This window comes from Pongo abelii, chromosome 20, assembly GCF_028885655.2.
Source record: "Pongo abelii isolate AG06213 chromosome 20, NHGRI_mPonAbe1-v2.0_pri, whole genome shotgun sequence".
Lineage (NCBI taxonomy): Eukaryota > Metazoa > Chordata > Mammalia > Primates > Hominidae > Pongo > Pongo abelii.
Window position 1 is genome coordinate 3,184,414 of NC_072005.2, and position 9,828 is coordinate 3,194,241.

Genomic DNA, 9,828 nt, shown 5'->3' on the forward strand with positions numbered 1-9,828 from the left:
GGTCTCAGTTTGCATGTCCGTAAAATGCAGGTTGGGGCGTGCAGGACATAGAAACCAGCGCAGAACAATGACGCTAAAATCGCTTTGCCACCCTGGGTGAAATTCAGGGATACGTTTTGAGCGTTCACTCCATGCCAGACACTACTCCAGCGGGGGCTCCGGAGTTCCTGCTTAGAATGGGAGCTTCAGCACCGGGGGTCGCGGACAGCTCCCGGCTCTGGTCGCAGGGGCTCCCATGCAGGATCATTGGGGACAAGGGTCTGAGCTTTCTCTGCCTGTCTGTCCTCCATCAAAGCCTCAAATGAACCCAGCCCTAATCTCTGACAGCTAAGGGGTTGCTAGTCAGGACAAAACTCTGTCCTTTGTCCCCAATCCTGCTCCTCCCTCGTTGTCTGCATCTCAGCTGATGGCAGTTCCGTTCTTTCTTTTCTTTTCTTTTTTTTGAGACGGAGTCTCATTCAGTCACCCGGGCCAGAGTGCAGTGGCGTGATCTCAGCTCACTGCAAGCTCCGCCTCCTGGGTTCACGCCATTCTCCTGCCTCAGCCTCCCGAGTAGTTGGGACTACAGGTGCCCACCACAACGCCGGGCTAATTTTTTGTATTTTTAGTAGAGACGGGGTTTCACCATGTTAGCCAGGATGGTCTCGATCTCCTGACCTCGTGATCCGTTGCCTCGGCCTCCCAAAGTGCTGGGATTACAGGCGTGAGCCACCGCGCCCGGCCCGGCAGATCCATTCTTCTGGGTGCTGGAGCCGAACATTGATGCTATCCTGGATCTTTTGTTTCTTGCTCAACTCCAGTCTATCAGCAGGTCCTGTTGCCCGTGCCCTCACTATTCCATCCTCAAACGCTCACTTCTTCCTGCTCCTCTGCCTGGGTCCAGCCCCATCATTGCCCACCTGGACCTGTGCAGTTGCCTCTGCCTTGGTCCTAGGCTCCACCCCCTCCCACACAGTCTGTCCTCCCTGCAGCAGCCACCAGAGGGGGACTGTGAGCACCCGAGTTAGGGCCTGTCCCTCCTCTGCCTACAGCACTCCATGGCTCCCAACTTCCTCTGAGTCAGAGCCTCCCTGTGACCTGTAAGGCCGGCAAGACCTTCCGTCTCCTCGCTGCCCTGCCCACCTCCTCTCTCCCCATCACTCAATCTGTTGAAGCCACACGGGCCTCCTTGTTGTTCCTCAAAACCTGCAAACTTCTTCCCACCCCCTTTCCACTCACAGGACAGTCTGGGGTGAACAGAGGTGGGAAGTTAACAGAGGTCTGACTGCAAAAGTGTCATAGGCTGCAGGTACCAGGTGAAGACATCGGTCTTTATCTCAAAGGCACTAGGGAGACATAAGAGGTTTTTTGTTTGTTTGTTTGTTTGCTTAGATAAAGTCTCGCTCTGTCGCCTGGGCTGGCGTGCAGGTGCAGTGGCGTGATCTTGGCTCACTGCAACCTCCACCTCCCTGGTTCAAGCGATTCTCCTGGCTCAGCCTCCCAAGTAGCTGGGACTACAGGTGCACGCCACCACACCCGGCTAATTTTTTTTGTATTTTTAGTAGAGACGGGGTTTCACCATGTTAGCCAGGATGATCTTGAGCTCCTGACTTCGTGATCCACCCGCCTTGGCCTCCCAAAGTGCTGGGATTACAGGCGTGAGCCACCACGTCCGGCCTATAAGAGAGTTTTTAATTGGAGCAGAGGGGGCAGTCACATTTACATTTTTAATCTTTTTTAAATTTTTTTATGTTTTAAAGAGACGAGGTCTTGCTATATTTCCCAGACTGGTCTCAAACTCCTGGGCTCAAGCGATCTTCTTGCCTCGGCCTCCCAAAGTGCTGGGATTACAGGTGTGAGCCACCATGCCTGGCCATTTGTCTAGTTTCTTAAGGTAGAAGTTTAGATCATTGATTTGAGACTTTAAAAAATAAAATAAGCATTTAATGCCATAATTTTTCTTCTAAACACTGTTTTAACTGCATCTCACAAAATTTGATGTATAATATTTAATTTATTATCATTGAATTTAAAGTATTTTCTTGTTTCTCTTATGAGTTCTTTGATCTAGGTTATTAAGAATTATTTGTTTAATTCCCAAATATTTGGAGATTTTTTTAACATATATATATGTAAGTGTGTGTGTGTGTGTATATATATATATTTGTTTTGTTTGTTTATTTGTTTGTTTTGAGACGGAGTCTCTCTCTGTTGCCCAGGCTGGAGTGCAGTGGCACGACCTCAGCTCACTGCAACCTCCACCTCCTGGGTTCAAGCGATTCTCCAGCCTCAGTCAGCCTCCCAAGTAGCTAAGATTACAGGCATGCACCACCACGCCCAGCTAATTTTTGTATTTTTAGTAGAGACGGGGTTTCACAGTGTTGGCCAGGCTGGTCTCGAACTCCTGACCTCAAGTGATCCACCTGCCTCAGCCTCCCAAAGTGCTGGGATTGCAGGTGTGAGCCACCACACCTGGCCTTTTTACATAATATTTTTGTTATTTTCTTCTTATTATTTGGGAGGGTGAGGGGGAGACAAGAGAGAGGACAAAGAGGGTGGGAAGCAGGTGGGTGGAGGCAGAGGAGAGAAGCAAGGGGGCAAGTGGAAGGGGAGGTAACAAAACAGAGGATGGAGATGGGGGAGAAGAGGGTGGGAGGGACCAGGAGGATAAAATGAGGGAGCAGGTGGAGGGAGAAACAGGAGAACAAGAGAGAGAATGGGAAGGTGGCGGAAAGTGAGGGATGGGACCAGGGAAGGGTGGGAGGTGGTGCCAGGAGGGAAAAGCATGGGGGAGGTGAGGGGAGAGGGTGGGAAGCAAGGGAAAGGATGGAGGGGCTTATATTTTTGTTATTGACATCTAATTTAATTTTATTATGGTTAGAGAACATAATTTAGATGATTTGAATGCTCTTAAATGTATTAAGGTTTGTTTTCTGGCTTATCTTAGTGAATATAATTAAAGAATATGGGCTGGGCACCCATATGGAAGGGCACCCATGGGAGGGTTTCACCATGTTGGCCAGGATGGTCTCAAACTCCTGACCTCGTGATTTGCCTGCCTTGCCTTCTCAAAGTGCTGGGATTACAGGCGTGAACCACCATGCCTGGCCATTTCTTTTACTTTTAACTTATTGATATATTTATATTTAAAGTGATTTTCTTGCTAATCATAAATTTTCTGTTTTTGTTTGCTAAAAAAAGTCTCCATTTTTCTTTCATTTGTGAATGATTTCACTGGGTATAGAATTCTGAGTTGACAGTCTTTTTTCTACCAATACTTTTTTTTTTTTTTTTTTTTTGAGACGGAGTCTCACTCTGTCGCCCAGGCTGGAGTGCAGTGGTGCGATCTTGGCTCACTACAAGCTCCACCTCCCAAGTTCATGCCATTCTCCTGCCTCAGCCTCCTGAGTAGCTGGGACTACAGGCACCCGCCACCATGCCTGGCTAATGTTTTGTATTTTTTAGTAGAGACAGGGTTTCACCGTGTTAGCCAGGATAGTCTCGATCTCCTGACCTCATGATCTGCCTGCCTCGGCCTCCCAAAGTGCTGGGATTACAGGCGTGATCCACCGCACCTGGCCTTTCTGCCAATACTTTAAAAATGTTACTCCGTTGTCTACTTACTGGCATGGTTTCAGATGAGAAGTCTGCTGTTATCCTTTTCCTTTTTCTTTTTCTTTCTTTCTTTTTTTTTTTTTTTTTTTGGCATTTTAGCATTTTTAGTATTATAGGAACCAGGGTGGGGGGTGTGGTGCAGACGGAGAATCCTCACAAAGATCCAGGTGCTGGCCCAGCTTAGTGGCTGCTGCAGGTTTGATCACTGGGGTGACCCTCTTGGGCCTCAGTTATTGGAGTGGAAAACATGGCTGGTCAACCAGGTGTCTCTGGTTGGGGCATAGGCTATGCTACACAGTGGAAGGTTCACAGCCCACCCCATTGATGGGGCATGGCTGGATGCCTTGTTTTTTCCCGTCTATCTTTCTCACTGTCTCTCTCTCTCTAATTCTCTCCAGGGTCTTGCTCTGTCACCCTGGCTGAAGTGCAATGGTATGATCACGGCTCACTGCAGCCTCGACCTCCTGGGCTCAAGTGATCCTCCCACCTCAGCCTCCCAAGTAGCTGGGACTATATAGGTGCATATCACCATGCCCAGATAATTTTAAAAGCTTTTGTAGAGGTGGGGTCTCGCCATGGTGCCCAGGCTGGTCTCAAACTCCTGACCTCAAGCAATCCTCTCCCACTTCTGCCTCCCAAAGTGTTGTCAGGATTACAGCACACCTAACCTGTTGTTCTCTCTCTCCCAACTCTCTTTTCTTTTTCTGAATGCAGTGGGTCATTTTTTTTCCCTCTGCTGCCTCCAATAATTTTCTTTTGGCCAGGTGTGGGAGCTCATGCCTGTAATCCCAGCACTTTGGGAGGCTGAGGTGGGTGGGTCACGAGGCCAGGAGTTTGAGACCAGCCTGGCCAACATGGTGAAACCCCGTCTCTACTAAAAATACAAAAATTAGCCAGGCATGGTGGTGGGTGCCTGTAATCCCAGCTACTTGGGAGGCTGAGGCAGGAGAATCGTTTGAACCTGGGAGGTGGAGGTTGCAGTGAGCCAAGATTGCACTACTGCACTCCAGCCTGGGCAACAGAACGAGACTCTGTCTTGACAAAAAAAAAAGAGAGAGAGAGAGAGAGAATTTTCTCCCTATTTTTGGCCAGGTGCAGTGGCTCACACCTGTAATCCCAGCACTTTGGGAGGCCAAGGCAGGTGGATCACCTGAGGTTGGGAGTTCAAGACCAGCCTGGCCAACATGGTGAAACTCCATCTCTACTAAAAATACAAAAATTAGCTGGGTGTGGTGACACACACCTGTAATCCCAGCTACTCAGGATGCTGAGGCAGGAGAATCACTTGAATCCAGGAGGTAGAGGTTGCAGTGAGCTGAGGTTGTGCCACTGCACTCCTGCCTGTGTGATAGAGTGAGACTCCATCTAAAAAAAAAAAATTGTTTTTCTCTTTATTTTTAATTTTCTGCGTTTTGAATATATGTCTGGGTATGTCTCTTAGAGGATATTTATTCTGTTTGGTGTTTTCTGAGCCTCCTGGATCTGTGAAAATTATTGACCATTCTCTGTGAAAACATTCAGCTGCCCTATTCTTCCTTCTCCTCTGGGATTCCAATTATACCTATGTTAGATCACTTGCTCTTCGCCTGCGGCTCTTGGATACTCCTAACCTGTCTTTAACACCTCTCTAATTCTTGCTTATCTTTTTTACAAACAGAGCAGACTTTGGGCTTGGTGTTTGGTTAGAGTATGATAAGGTTGAGGAGGTTTTTATTACATTTATCTTTGGACCTGCCCTTGACTCACGGCAGACTACAGTGCCAGGGAGGCGTTATTCTTTTCTCTTTAAATATATCTAAGTCTTTTAAAACAAACAGTTTGATCCAAAGAAAAATCTTCACTAATACTTGGACACAGATAAAATGAGAAGGGTTCTCTGTGAGTGACAGCATTGAGAGGCTGTCCTAATCTGGCTTGTTGGTTTTTCAGCTAGGGAAACTGAGGCATGGAGTGGGTAAAAACTTGTAGACCAGGCCAGGCCCGGTGGCTCACACCTGTAATCCCAGCACTCTGGGAGGCCGAGGCAAGTGGATCACCTGAGGTCAGAAGTTTGAGACCAGCCTGGCCAACATGGCGAAACACCATCTCTACTAAAAATACAAAACTAGCAGGGTGTGGCAGCAGGTGCCTGTAATCTCAGCTACTTGGGAGGCTGAGGCAGGAGAATCATTTGAACCTGGGAGGTGGAGGTTGCGGTGAGCCGAGATCATGCCATTGCACTCCAGCCTAGGCATCAAGAGTGAAACTCCATCTAAAAAACAAACAAAAAAAAACCATGTAGACCTGGGCCCTCTGTCCTTGGTACTGGGGGACAGGAACCGGGGTTCAGGGTGTGGTGCAGATGGAGGATCCTCACGAAGATCCAGGTGCTGGCCCAGCTCAGCAGCTGCTGCAGTTTTGATCACTGGGCTGACCCTCTTGGGCCTCAGTTCTCAGAGTGGAAAATGTGGCTGGTCAACCGGGTGTCTCTGGTGGGGGCATAGGCTATGCTACACAGTGGACGGTCCACAGCCCACCCCGTTGACTGGGCACGGCTGGGTGGCTTGTCTTTCCCATCTGTCTTTCTCACTGCCTCTCTCTCTCCCTAACTCTCTCCCTCTCTGTCTCATTATCTCTATGTCTCTGTCTTTCTCTATCACCGTTTATCTCCCTCTAAATCTTGCTGTCTCTCCTTGTCTCTGTATCTTTGTCTCTGTCTCTCTCCCCTCTGTCTCTTTCACTCTTTCTGCATGTCTCTGTGTGTCTCTGTCTTTCCCGGCCTCTCTGCGCATGTCTCTGTTTCTCTGCCTCTCATCTCTGTGTTTTTCCATGATGTCTCTCTCTGTTTCTTTCTCTTCCTCCCTCTCTCTTTCTCTCTTCTCTCTCTCCCTCTCTCTCTCTTCTCTCTCTCCCTCTCTCTCTCTCCCTCCCTCTCTCTCCCTCCCTCTCTCCCTTTCTCCCTCTCCCTCTTTTCTTCTTCCCCCTCCCTCCCTCCATCCCTCTCTCCCACCCTCCATCTCTCTCTCCTCCTTTATCTCTCTCCCTCCCTCCATCCCTCTCTCCCTCCCTCCCTCCCTGTCTCCATCTCTTTCTTTCTCTCTCTCCATCTCTCTCTCATTCTCTCTCCCCTTCTCCCTCCCTTCTTTCGTCTCTCTCTCCCCTTCCCTCCCTCCCTCTCTCTCCTCCTCCCTTTCTCTCTCTGCATCTCCCTCTCTCTCATTCTCTCTCCCTCCCTCCCTCCATCTCTCTCTCCCTCCCTTTCTCCATCTCTCTCTCCCTCCCTCTCTCCATCTCTCTCTCCCTCCCTCTCTCCATCCCTCTCTCCATATCTCTCTCTCCATCTCTCCATCTCTCCATTTCTCCATCTATCTCTCCATCTCTCCATCTATCTCCATCTCTCTCCATCTCTCTCTTCATCTCTCTCTCCATCTCTCCATCTCTCCATCTCTCCATCTCTCTATCTCCATCTCTCTCTCCATCTCTCCATCTCTCTCCATCTCTGTCAATCTCTCTCTCCATCTCTCTCTCATTCTCTCTCCCCTTCTCCCTCCCTCCTTTCATCTCTCTCCCCTTCCCTCCCTCCCTCTCTCTTCCCCTCCCTCCCTTTATCTCTCTCTCCCTCTCTCCATCTCCCTGTCTCTTATTCTCTCTCCCTCCTTCCCTCCCTCCATCTCTCTCTCCCTCCCTCTCTCCATCTCTCTCTCCCTCTTTCCATCTCTCTCTCCATTTCTCCATCTCTCTCTCTCTCCATCTCTCTCATTCTCTCTCCCCCTTCTCCCTCCCTCCTTTCATCTCTCCCCTTCCTTCCCTCCCTCTCTCCCCCTCCTTCCCTTTGTCTATCTCTCTCCCTCTCTCTCCCTTTCTCTCATTCTCTCTCCCTCCCTCTCTCCATCTCTCTCTCCCTCCCTCTCTCCATCTCTTTCTCTCTCCATCTCTCCATCTCTCTCTCTATCTTCCCGTCTCCGTCTCTCCATCTCTCTCTCCCTCCCTCTCTCCCTCTTTCCATCTCTCTCTCCATCTCTATTTCTCCATCTCTCTCTCCCTCTCTCATTCTCTCTCCCCCTTTTCCCTCCCTCCTTCCATCTCTCTCTCCCTTTCCCTCCCTCCCTCTCTTCCCCTCCCTTCCTTTATCTCTCTCCCTCTCTCATTCTCTCTCCCTCCCTCTCTCCATCTCTCTCTCCATCTCTTTCTCTCTCAATCTCTCCCTCCATCTCTTTCTCTCTCCATCTCTCCATCTCTCTCTCTGTCTCCCTGTCTCCATCTCTCCATCTCCCTCTCCATCTCTCTCTCTCTCCATCTCTCCATCTCTCTCTCTCCATCTCTCCGTCTCTCTCTCTCTCCATCTCTCCATCTCTGTCTCTCCATCTCTCCATCTCCCTCTCCATCTCTCTCTCTCTCCATCTCTCCATCTCTCCATCTCTCTCTCTCTCCATCTCTCCATCTCTCTCTCTCTCCATCTCTCCATCTCTCTCTCTCTCCATCTCTCTCTCTCTCAATCTCTCTCTCTCTCTCTGCATCTCTCCATCTCTTTCTCTCTCCATCTCTCCATCTCTCTCTCTGTCTCCCTGTCTCCATCTCTCCATCTCCCTCTCCATCTCTCTCTGTCTCCATCTCTCCAACTCTCTCTCTCCATCTCTCCATCTCTCTCTCTCCATCTCTCCATCTCCCTCTCCATCTCTCTCCATCTCTCCATCTCTCTCTCTCCCTCTCTCCATCTCTCTCTCTCTCCATCTCTTCATCTCTTTCTCTCTCCATCTCTCCATCTCTCTCTCTGTCTCCCTGTCTCCATCTCTCCATCTCCCTCTCCATCTCTCTCTCTCCATCTCTCCATCTCTCTCTCTCCATCTCTCCATCTCTCTCTCTCTCCATCTCTCCATCTCTCTCTCTCTCCATCTCTCCATCTGTCTCTCTCTCCATCTCTCTCTCTCTCTCCATCTCTCCATCTCTCTCTCTCTCCATCTCTCCATCTCTCTCTCTCCATCTCTCTCTCTCTCCATCTCTCTATCTCTCTCTCTCCATCTCTCTATCTCTCTCTCTCCATCTCTCTCTCTATCTCTCTCTTTCTCCATCTCTCTCTCTCTCTCTCCATCTCTCCATCTCTCTCTCTCCATCTCTCCATCTCTCTCTCTGTCTCCCTGTCTCCATCTCTCTCTCTCCATCTCTCTCTCTCTCTCTCTCTCTCTCCCTTCCCGTTTGAAGGTTGCCTCCCACATCTGCCTTCCGCCAAGGCCCGGGCTCTGACCCGCCGTCTGAATGCCTGACTCCAACCGCACATCTGTGGGGTAATTGTCTCCTACGACCACAAGGTACTGAGGCAAATTATAGTTACGGGGCGGGGGCCTCCATGTGGGCGAACTGCGTCCGCTGGGCCGGGCTCTGCTGGCCTCAGCTGGGCAGGATGGCCGAGGCATGGCCCCACTAGGGCCAGGAAAGCTCACGCCCAGCCCTTCCCCTCGCCCCTCCCCACACACCAGCCAGTCCTTTGCCAGGCCTCCATCTTTAGTGCCAGGATGAAAATGCCTTTTGCGAAAATCAGCAGGAAACTCCAATATTTGCAAAACCCTGACTTTCTATTCATGCATACATTCCCGCGTTCAACAGATCTGTTACTGAGCGCCTGCTCTGAGCCAGGCACTGTTCCAGGCACTGAGGCCCAGGCAGTGAATGATACCAACATAATTCTCGGCCCTCCTGAAATCAACACCCCACTGGGGGAGACAGGCAAGAAATAGGGAATAGTCATCAGCGCTTTGACGAAAAAGCAGGAAAGCAACCTTGGGGGCCCAGGGGAGTTATTTTATTTTATTTTATTTTATTTGAGACAGAGTCTCACTCTGTCGCCAGGCTGGAGTGCAATGGCGCGATCTCAGGTCCCTGCAACCTCCGCCTCCTGGGTTCAAGTGATTCTCCTGCCTCAGCCTCCTGAGTAGCTGGGATTACAGGTGCGTGCCACCACACCTAGCTAATTTTTGTATTATTAGTAGAGACAGGGTTTCACCATGTTGGCCAGGTTGGTATCTGTCTCTTGACCTCGTGATCCGCCTGCCTCGGCCTCCCAAAGTGCTGGGATTACAGGCTTGAGCCACCACACCCAGCTATTTTATTTTATTTTTATTTTGAGACAGAGTCTCGCTCTGTCACCCAGGCTAGAGTACAGTGGCACAATCTTGGCTCACTGCAACCTCTGCCTCCTGGATTCAAACAATTCTCCTGCCTCAGCCTCCCAAGTAGCTGGGATTACAGGCATGCACCACC